The sequence below is a fragment of the Argiope bruennichi genome, chromosome 1, assembly GCF_947563725.1.
Source record: "Argiope bruennichi chromosome 1, qqArgBrue1.1, whole genome shotgun sequence".
In the NCBI taxonomy this organism is placed as follows: domain Eukaryota; kingdom Metazoa; phylum Arthropoda; class Arachnida; order Araneae; family Araneidae; genus Argiope; species Argiope bruennichi.
The window spans coordinates 11068647-11086951 of record NC_079151.1 but is presented as its reverse complement, the minus strand read 5'-3'; the positions used below and the strand labels follow the sequence as shown (position 1 = coordinate 11086951).

The following is an 18305-nucleotide window of genomic DNA, read 5'->3' as shown; positions in this document are numbered from 1 at the left end:
AGAATTTTTACTGAATCTATTGTGTGATCCTTGGCGAGGTATTTGGCGATTGTCAATTCGCGCGCGATTAGTAATATCTGAAAACATATGAAAACGAATTTGCGCTGTAGACACTTTTTTCCCCAATTGATTGAAACCAAAATTTGATGCAAAATCACGAGTGCAATACAAAAAAAACCCAAAACCAAATTTTATATGTTTAAGTCATTACGCTTTTGAGCTATCGCGCTCACATGCTCCTGACCTCTTGTACGATTCGGTTCAAAATTTGTTATCTATCTACACTATACATATTAAATCTGAGTACCGAATTTTATCCATCTAGCTCTGTTCGTTTTGAAGTTATCGTGTTAATTTATATTCGAAAAGCCGGACAGATGGACTTCCTCTGAACAGATTATACTCAGAATTTTGCAGAAATCAATAATTTGGTGTAAAGAAAATATACTAAATTTTATTCATCTAGCTCAAAGCTTTTGTAAGCTGTCTTGTCACAGACAGACGGACAGACATAATGACAAAAATGTGTGCTCTCGAAGATGTAGAGATTCTTCACAATCTTAAAAAAAAAAAAAAAAAAAAAAAAAAAAACGAAATCAGACTAGTGGTTGAGACAGGATGATTCATTTGTTTCTTCTTTTTCTGTTGTAGTAGGTCTCTTAAGTAATGAAAAAATGTCAAATGATTCAGTAATGTAATGAATATAATGAAACAAATAATTTTTAAAAATGCATCTACGAAACTGAATTCTAGAATCATTTCAAACCGAATTCTAAATCTAGTTTAAAATTGTCCTGTTCTTTCTGTGATTGCTTTAATGAATACATCTTTACCGATGTCTCATTTAAAATAATTGTCTACACGTGCCGTCACCGTCATTGTGTCACCGTGATCATTTTTAAATGAATTTCCAATGGGCGTGTTATGGCCAGCCCAGCATTGCAATGAGCTTTCTGGGCAATCGTTCCAGTAACCTTGACCGGCCGACGGCAATTAAGATAAATATTCATTTATTATAACGGTATGCAGCAGCAATCAATTCACTAGGCAAAAATTCTATTTCGAGATGGGTGTTTAAATAACATACATACTAGCGTGCTGTAATTCTAATCTGTGAAACTAATGTCTTTTACTAGAATGTTTTTCAAAATTTTTCCTCTTGCACCATCAACACACATGTCTGCGTGGACACGTGTGTTCTGATATTTGTTATTTTTTCCCCTCTGTCATGCTACTTGATACTATTGTTACTATCATATACATTTAACCTAAGCCATTAAATCAAATGAAGTATTCGCTCTATTTATTTAACAATGCGATATTTTAAAATTACCGAAGTATCACATTTCCTCCATATATATTTTAGGAAGAAAAAAACAACAATTAATTCTTTATTCTTCTTATTTACTTAATATGATTGGATTTAAATGAAAGAGCTATAGATAAAATTAATAAAATTTGCTTGAGAAACTAATAACCGTTTTATAGATTTCCGAACTTATCATTTAAAATGTATGCAATTTGTTTTTGTGAAGTTGAACCAATCTCAACCTATTGCATAATGAACGATTTACGATGTATTAATCAAATTTCGAAAAATTCTGTATTATTGTTACTATTATTATTACATTTTGTTTCCCGCCACTGACCTGTAACACGTGTAGCGAAAACAGCCGTAACTCGACTTGCATTTTATGGCTGGTTCCCCTTTGCATGACTACATCCAAATAATTGAAATGAATGCAAAAAACAGTTTTTTTTTGTTTTTTTTATGAATGAATAATGCTATTTAAAAAGCTTGTATTAGTTTTTAATTTTCTAATAATTAGAATAGTAGTAGTAATAGTCAGAATGTGTAGAATTCATAGTATTGCAGAATTCATTGAATATGCAGAACTCACAATTTTAATAAAATATTTTTTATTTGAGCTGCATTAGGAATAAAAGCTCACTTATTAAGATGTGAACAAATAAATTTTGCTTAGTTCAAATGAGCGTGAAATTAAATCCTGAAAATAATCGATTTTCTCAAAAAAATAAATAAAAGATTCAAACCTGTAGTTTGAAATATTGTTTTATGAAATGCTTTGAGTTTCTTATTTTTGTTTTAGAATTTACTCTAATTTAAATGCGGCGATAAAGTGGGCTGAAAAAAACCACTTTTAATATTATCGAAATATGCATATGTTTAAATGCATTAAGTTAAAACAATAAAAACTGATGTTTTAAAAATATTTTTAAAAATTAATTGCAATGACACCAGAAAACTGAGCTGGTCTGAAATGGGAAATATGGTAATGCGGTAGCTCCAGATCCAACGTTCTATTTTATAAAACGTTTTGCAGGATTCTAATTCGACATGTTGTATTGTGCTATTTGCAGATGGTATGTCAACTTAGAAGCATTATGACATTAAAATACTATTAAATTAATAGGAAAGAGTATATACTTTGAAATTTAATCACCGAATTTCCTATAGTTATTAAATATCGAAGCAAACGTAAATATGTTTTAAGATGAAGCCATTTGAATTTGACATTTTTATTTTGCGAAATTTAGTCTTTACAGGTCCGGTAATTGATATTAAATATATTTATCTAACCCAGATGCACTGATATAATTTGTGTCGGGAATCCATTGCAAAAAACGAAGTAGGGCGTCATGTCATGTCTCAACGATTGAATCGATAGCCTTTCTCTAGGGGCGATTTCCTTCTGGATGTTTATGTTGCGGCGAGATTCGAATCATCCAAATCAATGATTCAGCAAGGATTATCTAAAATGTCTGTTAATCGATAGATTATTCTGGGAATAGGATGTTTCGCGTCCTGCTTACAAATATTGTTTTGACGCGAAGTATTATTTTGAAGAAATAGTTAGATGACAGTAATATTTTTGGGTGATAAGCAAACACAGCAAAAGCTAAAATAAAAACTTAAACATTAATAATAATTTCTACCATTGAATTATAATCGTTATATATATATATTGCTCAATAGTGTTAGAATGTAATTTCTTCGGGAATATAGATGAATGGGATCCTTGCCTTTGTAAACAAATAGCTTAGTTTAGTTATATTAATGCCCCGTTTTAAAGTAACACTGGGGCTATTTTGAACTGCGGCCAGATGACGAAGATGTCGTCAGAGCTGTCACAACCTCTACAAACTTCCACGCTACACCAGTGCTCCCGGCAAGTTTAACGTGCACCAGACCCGCTTACACGACGATTCTTTGGTGAAATCGAGTCTCGTACCTGAAACCCTCCATGCCACCGCGGCTCCTTTGTAAGCGGGAACTTCAAATGTGGCAAATCTTTTCCAGTGATATATTTCTGTTCTTGCAGGGATGGTTAATGAATGAAACAATATAACAAGAAGGTTTTGCTTATTTTAAAATGTCCCCCTCCCCCCCCAAAAAAATCCAAATACTTTTTTTTAACTAACTCTCGATAAATTAAAAGATATTCATTCCTCAAAAAGACAAATGTTATTTTGAAAAAAAAAAAAAAACAATTATTGTAAGATTATCGTTAAAGTTTTTTATTCAAAATACGTAAAATTAAAATTTTATAAAACTAAATTTGGGTTTTTTTAAAAACAAATTTTAACAGAATAAAATATAAGCCTACTTGTTGCACCAAAATAGCAAATAATTTTATTTTGAGTTGCTCTAAAAGAAGTTAAACAAGATAATTAAATGAAATTTACTAAAAATACACATATTAAAAACATTAAAAAAATGTGTTTTTCTATAAAAAGATGCATTTATTGAATTTTGCTCATTCCTTCAGATGTTATAAGCCCACAGAATTATTTAATAAAGCCGTTAAAACATTTCGCATCGCGATGGCGGCCTGGTGATAAGGTGTCGTCTGCAGAAGCGGATGGTTTTAGATTCAGGACTCGATTCCACCGACGAAACGTTGTGTAAACGGGTAAATTCGCCGGAGCCAAGCGTCCTCCAGCTGGTGTGGGGTAGAAGCTTGGAGAGGGGATACCAACTCAGGTATCGACCTCGTCATCTGATCGAGGTTCAAAGTTACGAGGTCCGTCCCAAAATAGCCCCAGTGTTGCTTTAAAATAGGACGTTTATAACCAAACCAAAATATTGCTCGCTTCATCTTGCCTCGAGGCGACGTCGGGAATAGGAATTAAATAGTTATCAAATGGTTTTGGTTTGTGTGTTTTATTGGCGTAAGAGCCATATTTGGTCATACTGCGCCAAATAGTTAGCAAATGATCAGTAGGGAATTTTCATTTTTTTGGGGTTGCATTTACAGATTGATTTTAGAATTACTTATGATAGCATTATCAGTTTTGAAATGAAAAGTTCCCAAAAGATTAAATTTATTGTCTTTACTAGCATGACTCGGAAGTAATTAGCTTTTTCAACACTTTGTATTTTAGGGAGATTGAACAATTAAAAGTTGTCCTATCAAATCACATTAGATGCCAAGATAAAGACATCATAAAAATGTTATGTTCTTAATCATTATGGTTTGGACAGTAGCATTTTTTTTCAAATTAAAATGATTTTGCTAAATCGATTAGAACGTAAAATGTGTCAAGAGACAACAAGAATAGCATGGATTCGGAAAGTTTTGGCGGGAAAGTTTCTTGGCGACTTCTTAGACTGAATGTGCATTAGATGAAACTAGATGTTCAATGCGCGCTTTTCATTACAATTTTCATTTCTTGTATGTTTAAGCTTTTAATATATTTTTTAGTTTTTGAATAATCAACTTACATTATTATTTAGTTATTACACAAATTTATTTAGGAGTAGGAATTATAATTTAGACTAGAAATTAGACATTTCAATAAAGATAGCCAAAATGAGCTCAGTTGCATTATTCAATCAGCACTTGGAGAGTTCTATTGAGCTATTACAATTAGATTATGCAGGGAACAGAGAGTTTCCAAACAAAAAAAGATTTTAATTTAAGATCGCCATTGAGATTAAAGAAATTCTTTATAAATATTCATCTCTAGTTCTTCATTATGTACAAATAAATATTTTAATAAATCAAGGGGAGTGGTCTCTCCAACATTTTCTCGCATACTCTCTAATAAGAGAATTTTCCCCCACCTTCCGCAAAAAATTGTGGACCTTGGCAGAATATGCCTTACATAGTATTGACGTACAAAAGTTAAACGAATGTTAACCTTTCTGAAATATTAACTTTGGAAGTGAACTTAGCATTTTTACTGAATCTATCGTGCCATTCATAAGGATCCTTTTGGCAATGAATCCCTTATATGCGGTTAATAGTATCTGAAAATCGAATTTTGTATCAGAATTTTTTCAATTGATTTGCATTTTTTCCAAACAGATTGAATTGAAAAAAAATGTGTCTGAAACACAAAAGATTATATAATAAAGACTAAAAAACTAAACTTGTTGTGACAAAATCATGTACCAAATTTGATATTTTTAAGGCATTTCGGTTTTGAGTAATCGCGTTTATATGTTCTGAAAGTACAGGCGGCCAACCTATTATTGAATTTGGCTAAAAATTTGATAGGCGCCTACACTATAGATGTTAAATATGTGTACCGACTTTCATTCACCTAGCTCTCTTCTTTTTTTGTTGTTATTGAGCAAGCTTATGTTCGAACAACCAGATAGGCTGACTTCCACTGAAAGGAGTCTCAAAATTTGGCAGAAATCTATAAATTATTCTGCTATTTTATAAAATCCCCGGTAAAAATTATTTATTCTATCCCCGGCAAAATTTATTCTGCTGATTTATAAAATAAATTCCAAACTTTCAGACATTGTAACGTGGAAATGCATGGACGTTTCTATGCTAAGAAGTATTTGCCTGAGTGAGGAATAACGAAAAATATTTTTACAAAAAAGAACCTGGTAGAGAGGTAACATTTTTAAAATCAGAACAGATTATCAAAACAGCGTCATTGAATTTCTCCTCCTATCAAAACATCTAAACTTGTAGTGGTTGGATGTGATGATATTGCTGTTCATACATCAGTATCATTATATTCCTTCTCGGAAAGAAGATTTAAAAATTCTTGCAGTGGATGCTTTGCCAATGTCCTTTCACATTTCACTTGGGCGTTTAATAGAGAGTTTTGGCAGACCAATAACTGGTATTCATGGATTATCTGAATCCATTAGCAAAATGTTAAGTAGCTGCAAATCTTTGCCTATTTATAAAACTTTCCTCTAATTGAAAAAAAAATATATATCTGCCGGATAAATAATATCAATGGTCTTTGTATGGTTGTCATTTCAGGACACAACTCATCGAACCTTTTTGACTGATTCGTAGATTATAAGATAATCTAAACTTCATTTGACTTATCAAGACTTGACGGCATCACTGACCGAATTGTAGAGAATACGCAATCTATCAATATATAATTAGCTAAATATTTGTAACTGTCAATTGAAGAAATGATATAAAATCACGAAGTGAATAGGATTGAGAATCTATAGCAAGGTAAATTAGCAATGATCTGTATTTCTCATGGTTTTAATTATCATTAAGAATTAGTGAGGGAAATGAACACATAATTATTAATTATTATTATCAGCACTTGCATAAAAATAATTGTGATAAGTCTTTCAAAAAGGGCAAAAATATTTTCAGGAAACAATAACTTATCGTAAAAATAGCACACTGCTGACCCGTATCCTTGCTCTAGTTAAATTAGACGAGATTGCAACAGGGGATCAGAATAATATATACTCTCATCTCAATTCGTACAAACACGTATACAGAAGCACAAGTATTAATGCCATATTTTTATTTTTTATGAATAATCTGATTACAACAAATTCTTATTTATACTTTTTTACTTTCTCATTGACAAAGTATAGCGAAATTATTTCAATAATCAAATACTATTAATTAGTGATTTTGGCGCAACTCCCCTCCCAGAACTCTCTGGGTTCGAAAAATACATATTCGACTAAGATAACTCAAATGGATGAAATTTAGTATATGATCTTTACATAAAATTTTCTATCAGATTTTGAGCAAAAACCATTCAGAGTCTGTCCGACTACTCGTATATAAGCTAACATGATAACTACAAAGCGAAACGAGCTAGATGGATAAAATTCCAAACATATATAGAACATCTATGGTGTAGATACCTTTGAATGTTTGAGCCAAATTCAACAAAGGTTTGATATTTGTATCTTCAAAAGCATGCAAACGCGATAACTGAAACAACTGAAACACACTATGACTTAAATGTATCAGATTTGGAATATAATTTTGTTATTATAACTTAAGTCATTTTGTTATTATAACGTTGTCAAGTTTTAATTTCAAAAGGTTGAAAAAAACTCGTCTCAAACAGACATTCGATTTTCGAATATAATTAACCGCTTGCCAGGGATTCATCGCCAAGAATCACAGAGGATAGATTCAGTAAAAATGCTTATTTCACGGCAGAAGGTAATATTTCATAATTATTGTACACCAATGCCACGCAAGGCGTTCTCTGCAGATTTTGCGGGAATTGGGTATAATACTTTTATTAGAGAATAGGCTAGAAAGTTTTCGGGATACTGCTCCCGCTGATTAAGATCAATATACTATCTATTTGTACATGAAAAAAGTAATAATTCATTTTCAAGAAGCATTTCTAATCATAAAAAATAATACATGAAAGTAAAACTCTTAACATTACAATTGAACATATTTGATGTAATAATTGTTACTAATTATCACTTTTAATTAGAACAAGTTTGTTATTAATTACGAAATGATAACACATCCCGAGGTATCTACAGAGTATGCTTTACTACAGAATTTCACTAAAATTTAATTTTGTCTTCTGTGTATTGCATTCTAATGCTCTTTTAGTCCTTTCAGAATCTGCAGGCAATTGAAAGACGCACACGAAGTCATTAAACATGCACAGATGTTTCATAGATAAATAAGTGGTATTCACTGGAATTTTAGTTGACTGTCATTGCTATGAAATAACATGCTTCATGGAACAGATGCTTTAACATCTTTTCAAAATACGAAAACTATTCAGCTTTTTTGTTGTTTTTTTTTCAAAGCTTTGCGGACAGTTAAATGCTTTTCCTTTGATCGCAGCTGTTCTATTGAGAATTATTTCCACATTCTCGCATGCGAAATATGTAAAAAGAAAGTATTGCAATCACCAAAAAATGTTAGGAGCATTAAGGTTTTGGATTTTCCAAATCCTGTAAAAAACAAGGTCCGCATTTTCTTGAACACACTAACAATAATAGAACTCTTGAACACACTAACAATAATGCTTCTGAAGGCACAGACCGACAAACGTTTAACCCCTTGTTGGATTTGGCTCAAAATTTGATAAGAGGTAAACATATTAAATCCGCTTGCTAAATTTTATCTATCTAGCTTTTCGTTTTGTAGTTATCCTATTAATTTATATTCTAACAGACGGACAGAGAGGTTTCCCCTGTACGAATTTTGCTCAAAATTTGACAGAAATGTACAAATTTTGTGTAAAGGCTCTATACCAAAGTTTATCCATGTATCTCAAAGCATGTTTATGTACCTTTTTGCAGAGATCGAAAGACATTTTTTAAAATGCTTTTTCGATATGAAGGAGGTCTGACAAGTAGAGATTCGTCAAAACATTCGAATTTTTTGACGATTACAGTACTTTCTCCACACTTCGTATACGAAAAAGTAAAAACGCAATGATTGAGATGAAAATCGATATAGGCTTTCATCAGTTGAATTCAAGACTGGTTCAAATTTTAGATCAAATTTGTAATAAGTTTGGCTTCTTGTTGGCCTGCCTATTCTTATGTTTCTGAAATCGATGGCTCAAAATCGCAACAAATGAAATTGTCATACGGTTCTCACATTAAAATTGTGGATTTGGATAGAGTTTTAGTTGAAGCATATGAAACGGGATACGACTTGTTCCTAAAGAGCTTTCTTGATTCGCATTGCTGTACTACGAGACTAAACACGAAACTTCCGATATTATGGTTGTGCTAAGGAAAAAATTAGTTTTGATTTAATAAAAGATTTCATTAACAAAAGAATTTACTTTATTAAACCGGCAGGAAGGGTCTCTAACTTTTCTCTAATAAATGTATCCCCACTTAGAAAGCTTTGCTTGGCATTGGTGAATAATAGCTACGAATTATAAATCTTTGGAGTGAATCTGGAACTTTTACTTACTCTGGAGTGTAATATTCTGGCAATTGATCCTTGACATGCGGTTCATACACAAGTACCCGAAATTAAAATATGCATCTTGGATATTTTTCAACCGATTTAAACCAAAACTAATAGTTGACATAGAATGACGACTGCAGTCATAAGATGACATACTAAATTTCAATTATTGAAATCATTGCTTTATTAAATGCAGATGGACTTTAAATCAAATCCTTGACGGATTTGATTTAAAATCTAGTACAAATCTGCATTAATTCTGCTAAATCCGTGCATCCAATTTTATCTGTCTACCTCTTTACGTTTTGTAGTTTTAGTTTTCAGCACTCAGACTGTGGGACATAGATTTCCCAATAATAGACCTCGTTCAAAATTTGATAGAAATCTATATATGTATCGTAAAGCCCATAAAACAAATTTCATCCACCTGGTCTAAAGTGTTTTTAAGTAATCGCATTCAAAAAACGAACAGATGAATATAAAACTAAAAATTTGTTTTGCATGCTCAGGCAAGTCTTTAAAGCCGAGATGGCCCAAATCTCGTCTTCAAATTTTTTGACGATTACTATACTTTCTCTTTGTATTGTTCATTTAAAAAAAGAATGAAATCGGTTTACTGTAATTTGTTGAAAGTACTCATGTAAGAGATATTTGTATAATTATAAAATTTTTTTATTTGACGATGAATTTGGGAATTGATTTGATCCAGGAAAATATGGTAATATCCATCTGATTTGACCTTGTGGAACAATTTATCAATTGGGAAGCACTAATAAAGACTAACAAAAGTATTCTGGCGCCCAGCTTCCGATACAGATACATTACATGGGGGATAAGTAATTCATTGTAAGTTATGTTGCATCATATCGTAGTATAAAGATTTCATCAAAAATTCGATACAAACTCAGTTATAACATCAAAGGATTTTTTTTTTTAAATTCATTTTTCTTCAACATGTTTCATTCTTTATTGACCACAAACTTTCACCTTCTCGTGAATGGAAGACAGACTTCGTTGAAGAATTTGTAGAAATATAGACCTGCAGAGTGAAGAACATCATGATAATTCTTCAGCTTTTTAAATTATCTGGTTCACAGACAGACAGATAGGCAGACAAATATTTATAGGCATTATTGTTTAGAGATGTCTGAAATGTGGAAATCCATCAATGTTTAATGATGAAATTTTATAATGATTATTTCTTTCCATTTTTATATTTCGCACCTGAGAAAAGGAAAATTATAATATTAAAATAAATGAAGGGAAATAAATAAAAGGATTTTAATTGCATTTTCAGCATATTCTGGATTCAATCTGTCTCTAATATTCTCTCAACACTCCTGGTGAAAGTCACCACATCAACACGATTTCATGTTTGCACCATCCAGAGATTCACATTTTAATTCATCCCTTTAGGGCTAATTGTTTCATTTTCAGGGTTAATAATAAGAATGGTCTCGCAAAATGAGAGGAAAATCAAAAATTAAACCAAAAATTGTTTCATTTTGCTTTGATCTCGATAATCGATTGACCCCAAAAGAATTTTACTTTTTATGTTTTGAATACACGAAAAAATGTTTTCGATTGAAGATTATTTCAAATAAGGTTTTGAAAATGAATAATCATGAATCATCGGAGATAAATTATTAATCAATCGTGTATGAGACCTATTCATTTATATATTGCATTATTTCGTTAAAAAATTTATAGAAATTTACAATTTTGGTGTAAAGTACCAGGAAGGAAGTACCAAATTTTTTAGCCAAGTACCTAAAAGTTCAAAGTATCGTATTCACAGATAGACAGACAGACGGATTAAATTTTCTTTAAACACGTGAAATTTTCGAGATCCTAGTAAATAATTCTTGAAAATTCACTCAAAACGTAAAGGGAAATTTTTTTTTTCACGACCGTGATTCTTTTTGTATTTTTTATATGTGAAAGCAAAAATAGAATCCAATTTTACTGAAGAAGATTGCACAACTGAAGGCTTCTTCTCTACAACTCATGTCTCATCCATTCATTTGTCGGAACTTCATATTACTTGTTTTGCAAATGCTGCTTGTAACAGCCTTTTATTCACCCTGTGTCTTCGGATAAGTAATTAAATGCATAATTATTCACCTAATATAAAGACTTGTTTATTACCCCGAATATATATATATATATATATATATATATATATATATATATATATATATATATATATATTAGAATGAAGTTAATATGGGCGAAATTAAACTAAAAAAAATAGGAAAGTAATTAAGTTTAAATTATATTTTAAAATATCATTACATATATATATTTACTTCGTTTTATTCAATCCCGGGAAGCATGATTTATGTTCAAGCAGCGCGGGCAAAACACGTCCGCTCACAGAGTGGCATAAAAACGAAAGACAGCATAAAAGAGGGGGGGGGGATATTTTCCCCAGTGCTTATATACTGTGAGATTAGATTTGGATAGGGATTTCTTTACACGTATCGACCTAGATAAAAAAAAAATCATAGAGATCTTTTAAAAAGAATTCGCTTGGCTGACAGTTTTTCATCCTTTCACTCGGAGTGTGGAAACCGCCGACCTAAATATTTTTACAGAGCTTCAGTTGAATTAACTAAATAGAAAAAGTGGAATGGGATCAGAAAATAAGAGAATATTTAGAATGAATATGGACTAAATTAAGCTAAGAAATTAGAAAAGTAATTAAGTTTAAATTAGATTTTAAAATATCATTATAATATATATATATATATATATATATATATATATATATATATATATATATATATATATATATATATATATATATATTAATTTTCATGTTCTTAAAAAATAAATAAATGATAAGGTCAAAATAATGCACCATTTTGAAGGGCGCTGGAAAGATGACATTTGTGCGAAAAGGATTAAATTTTGAAATATTGTTTCAGCGGCGAAGCAAGAGTATGATTCCCAGAGTATAACGAAGAAAGTATTATTTTTTCACTGTTTGTCGTCTTCAGTGGATTAACAATGGTTAATGATGACCAGAATGTTGTATTTTTTTTGCCCCATTGTTGTATTTAATTTTTTTAAAAATACGCCAACGCATTAAAATTTTGACTGATAAGACCGGCCCTCTTTGCATCTATACCTCAACTGAGCCCCGTTCCTACGCCACTGCATTGCTGTATCCATTTATTCTGTAACGAAAAATGCAAAGAACAATATTATTTGTTTTATGAGATGTTCATACAAAGATCAAAAAGAATCTCAAATCTGTATTGATATTTAAATCGCGTATTGTTTTAAAATGCAAGTTTCTAATAAACCAAATTAAATTTTTAAAAGAAGTGCTTCTAAAAGGCAAATTTTCTCATTGCTAAAATATTATTATTTCTGTCTATTAAATTCAAAGAAGAGTGGAAAAGAAACACACACAAAAAAAAGACAATCAAAATATCCCAGTTCATTTTTACCTGTACAATGTGATTGATCCGCTGTAAGTGCTGAACTGAACATGGCTGGAAACAATGCTTGTTAACGTGTTCAACATTGCAAATCTCAGATAACATTCTACCGTCGAATGCTAAATCTAGCCAGAAATACTAGATAATCATAGAACTTGAAAGAAGAAATGAAGAATTTGAAAAAAAGAAACGATCTTTGGCTAACCAGTTCTTGCTTTCAAACTGAGAATGAAACTGTAAAACAGATCTCGCTATGATTTTTTGTCGGTTCCTTCTGAGCGAATTTCTTTTCCGGATAGAAATAAACACGACAAAATCAAGCCATTGTTTGTACAAGCACCAAGTTTCGCTTAATTTGGAAATGTTTGGTTGAAATAGAATATAAAACCTTATAGAATATAAACTCTCTAGAATATAAAACTTCAATGATGCTTACTTAGAATGAATGATTCCTTGGTTCATATGATCTAATGATTCTGTCTTCATCTCTACTATTAATAAAGATGAAAGCGTGTGCGTGTTGGTGCTTTACAGGTCAGACCGTTTGATGTAGAACTACTAAAAGTGACAGATATATACTTTGGAAGGTAAAAATGTGTACGTCTCAGCGATTGTTTTGAAATTTTATTTAGAATTTTAATTAAAAATTAATCAACATTTTGGCATTTTTGCCACTAACTTTCGAAAATATTGCAGTAGAAAAATTATTTTTACAATATGAGTATTTTACATATGAGTATTTTATATCAATATATTTCATTGTCGAAATGAAATTCAAACTGTTCGCATTGTTGTTATTAATATTGTATCCTGACTAGAGCATATTTTTAATAATTTTTTTGATATTTTGTTGTACTTCAATTTAAGGTTTCAAAATCACGCAAAGGCGGAAAAAACTTAAAAATTACTTAATTTTAGTATCATGTTACTTTTTCCTGTGATATAATCATTTGCATAAAGATGTAGACAGAAAATTAGGGAAATTCAAAGAACAATGAACAGGTAGATGTAAGGTTTTTGAAATAATGTAAATTATATGAATATTAAAATTTTAAGTTAAAAAAGTATTATGCTGAGAAGCACTTAATTTTTAGGAATCATTGAACCAATTTGTCTCCAATGGTGGCTGTTATTATATAAATCTGCCCTTTTATTTTAATTTCTCTTCTCTTTAATAGTCTATATTTTAGGTACATGTTTTCCGGGTTAAACATATTGGTTTATTATCACAATGTAAACGGGTTCTTAAAAATTCATCATTATTTTCTTATACAAAACTGTATTTGCAATTTTTGCAACTGGAATTACTTTTTCGTAAATAGTAAATTACCAGGTGCTGAAATGTGTCAGTGAAGAAACAACACCCACTCAAATCTGTAAAGCTATTTTAATTCGGAAATTTGTTGCTCGTCTTATGCAGTGACATGGCGTAAAACAATATGCAATCAGATAACAGCGTCCTTATGTTTACTTATTACGTTAGTTTTAATATCATCCAAATCAAGTCCGTAAGGAAACTAAATAACAAATATTTCCAGAAATATAAGCTGAACTGAAGTTTCATATATCATTGAAAATAAATAAGAATTTCTTTGTTGTCAAAAAGAAATGGGAACACTGAGGTTAAATGCCTTGATACCACTACGAAAGCTAAAATTTACGAATAACTTGACAACAGCAATAATCTGTCATGAAATCATAAATCATGCACAAGAACAGTTTAAAAATTTATAATTAATTAAAAATAAAAAGAAAATTTTGAAATAAAATTATTAAAAACATACAAAATATTCTTTTCAAGGAAAATACAAAGTATTTTTTTTTTTTTTACCTTAATCATTCCAACTCAAAATTTTCTCTTAGATATATTGATCTTAATTACTGAGCAAAATAATCAAAGTCTTATTTAATAGAAATATTTCATCTGCGTTGCTTCAGGAACTGATACTGAACAGATGTCAGTTAACTGCGGGTTTAAGAAAAAATAAATGAAAGCAGATTATTAAAGCAGTAAAACCAGGTAAAGAACATTGTGCTATAACTACTAGATTTTTTTTTAATTTTTTTATATCAAGATGCACAGTATGAAATTTTTCACCTAACGCTTGTTTTTTTTTTAAATTAATTCACTTGAAAATGTATATTTGCACTTAATCTATATTTATAATGTAAACAGATTTAACCCTTTCACCTTAAATTATATAACAAAAGGAAAGCAAACTAACTTACACAGAACAAAAGAAACAGCATCAACTTGATGAAAAAGTCACGAGAGAACAGTTACATATCCCTTTTCGCCTCGAGTTATAAGAGAACTTAACTTATCCGAATTTCCACCTCTTAGTCAAACAACCAAACAAACGGAAACCAAACAAAACACAACCCGCAGCGGGAAAAGTCAGGAAAAAGCGTGCGCTTCATTTGATGGTCCGACACTGTGCGATGCAACGCGCATGCGCCACGCATCTGTCATTGATCACGGAATAAATCTCCAAGGACGACACAATAAAAAATTTAAGGAAAAACACCTCTTCATAAAAGGAACAGGAAAACATGGAGGAGAGATGAATTCCACGACCAGAAACAAGGCGAAGTTCGCTCATTTTCGGAAAAAGCCAACGTAGGAAATTTTAAATAGCAAACAACTGACGGATGGGTATAATTTCCTATTGTTTGCATCAATGGCAAAAACATTAAAGGGACATATTTCATGAAATATGTGGAACATGAAAAACAACCGTACCGTGTTTTAACTGGCTGGTACGGTTTTTAATGTCGGAAAGTGATTTAAAACGACATTTGTATTTAGCAACGTAAATATGTTTGGGTTATTTTCTGCACAAAGCAAGTTTCTTCAAAGGAATATCTGCTTAACATGTAGCTTCTACACAGAAAGAAAATTTTTGAAATTTGTATTCTAGTTCACATATAACTAGTAAAGTTTAGTTATAAATTTTGGAAATATTTCAAAGCAGGTATATAATTTTAAGAATATATCAGATTTTAGAAATAATATTTTAATAGTATTTTGTTTTATGTATCTTTTAGACTGATATGTAGCAGATAATTTTTATGGATTTCCTTTAAAGATTTTGGAGCGAAAAAATGGAAAATGTTAAATTTTCATTGTTTGTTTTTCTTTTATTATATCTCGATGGATATTTCATAAAAGAGTCATTTTTATTACGTCTTTGAATTAATTTTCCCTTAAATTTTAAATCTTTACAAAAAAAAAATTCATTTGCTTTTACTATATTTTGAAAATTTTGGAAATGGAAAAGTTTTTGTTAAGGATATCCTGGGTGAAATGCTGCCTTAATAAAATACTTATGTCATTGCAGCTCATGTAGGTAATAATTATCAGCATACGATATGGTCTTTTTTGCTGAAGAAATATAACTCATGTAATTTGGAACATAATTTACTTTAGATTAAACCGAATTAAATATATGCAAACTCAAGAGCATATTTTAACATTGTATGGAGCGGAAAATACATGGCATCATGTAGCAATACCAAACCCGAAACAATAGATACGTAAATGCAATCAAATAAAACGAAATAAATAAAATGAAAAAAAGACAGCATGAGCTCCCTAAAACAGATAGTCATCAATACTAGTTGTATGAAACTTCGTTAACATTTAAGAGTTAACTTATAAACAAAAGTCATACCAAAAACCGATCTTAAGATAGCAGCAGTTAAATTCATTAAAATTCCATTATAACAGAAATTTAACTTAAAACTTTTTCTTTGCGAATAAGGAAGAAAAAAATTACCAAAATCCAGAACAATAAGAAACCAATGCAATAAACATTATTATTATTATTATTTTAAGAGAACTGGGATATTTTAGAACGAATGATTTGTTTTAGTTATAAAACAGCAGACAAATAATTTCTTTTTAAACTATTTGTTGTTTTACTGGCAAATGAGTGTTGTGATGCGATAATTTTCTAGCCACAAAATTATACGGTCAGAAAAAAGTCTCTGATTTAAATCGCTCCAAAATTAGCAGAATATATGAGCATAAATTTAATAATCATAGTGAACTTACTTTTACTTAAATATATTAATAATAAAAAAATTTAAAAAAATAATGATTTTCGTGTCATTTGAAATTTTTAAAAAATTACTTCATTTTATACATGATAAATAAATTCTAAAGACTAATACGTAGACTATTGCGTAGAAAGAAACAAAAATATGTTTAATAGATTCATAATCTTGTAAATATCGTTGTATAAAATTTCATATGATTGTAATAAATAGAATACATTCTGTGTGTACCGAAATTTGAAAGAAAGTTTGTTTCGAGAAAAAGGGAAAAACTATCTATTATAGGAACGCATTATTAAAAAATAATTTATAAACTTTCGCCTCTTCGACCCTATACAAATGATACATTTCTATAGTCAGGAAATGTCCCTGTTTTGTTAGACTAAAATGGAAACATAATTTTTTGAAACTACGAAAGCTGCCAGTTCCCTTTAATAACATTAAATCTCTTTACAAAAGACCATCCAAAGCCGAGACAGCAGAAAAAAAAGGAAAGCTGCAGACAAAACAAGCAAACCTTTCGAAACAAGAACTTACTTCCCAGCATTTCTTTATACAAATAACTACCTCATAAAATTTCACAAATTTATCTTGCCTTATTCAGGAATTTCTCATTCCTGAGTACGCTTAGGGAAGATGAAGTTGAAATAAATTCTTCTAGGTGATAGGAATGAGATACATTTGAAAACGAAATGGTAAGTGTCTATCAGAAGACTTGAAATAGATGAATGATCGTCTACCTTTCACAAAAAATTGTGAACCTTAGATAAATGCAGAGAACGCCTTACATGGCACTGGCATACAATAATTACAGAATATTAACAGCATCTTTACTGAACCTATCGTGTGGTACTTGTCGAATTGTTTGGCATTCACACTGGCATGCGGTTCATTTATTCATGAATTTGTGCTTCAAATGCTTTTTTCCAACAAAATGGAACCAAATTCTGACACAATACTACAATTGCAATCAAAAATCATATATCAAATTTGATATATTTAAGTCGCTGCGTTTTTTAACTATCGCATATATATATGCCTCTGAAAGTATAGACCAACAGACGCTCAACTGTTTCTTGGATTTTGTTCAAAGTTTGACAGATGTTCACACTATAGATTTTAAATCTGTATACCAAATCTTATCCATCTTGCTCTCTTTGTTTTGAAGTTATAGTGCTCACAAGTATTCGAACAGACGGGCAGACAGACTTCCTCTGAACGGAATGCTCAAAATGGATAGAAAGATTCGGTACCAAATTTCATTTGTCTAGCTCTAAGAGCGTGATATTTGTCCCAGACATACATTTTCAAAAAATGTGTTTTTCGAACTCAGAAAGGTCTGAATGACCGAGATTCGTCTAAATCGTTTTGGAATTTTTTGGCGATGACAATATTTTCTTTTTACTTCTTATACGAGAAACTAATGAAAAGAGAAAAAGACCTTGCTCGGGAAGAAAATATTATAAGTACTTGTTATTTATCAATATATTTTCTAAAATCCATTCTAGAAATATAATCTCTGACTAAGACACTTTTGTTAGAACCCATCCAATATCGTCGTCATTCATCCAAAACTGAAGTCTTTCATTGCTGCTTTAAATACGAATAAAGGACAGGAATCGCACATAAG

At 30.6% G+C, this 18305-nt stretch overlaps 1 protein-coding gene across 1 annotated transcript in view; it reads right to left on the bottom strand.

The window, feature by feature from the left end:
- The window catches only part of LOC129967021 (lysosomal alpha-mannosidase-like), a 98301-nt gene extending 83275 nt beyond the window's left edge, over nt 1-15026 (bottom strand). Inside the window, exon 1 of the mRNA XM_056081657.1 lies at nt 14846-15026. The gene's annotated coding sequence lies outside the window, so the exon portion shown is untranslated. The remainder of the gene's footprint in view (nt 1-14845) is intronic.
- Nucleotides 15027-18305: the final 3279 nt, after the last annotated feature.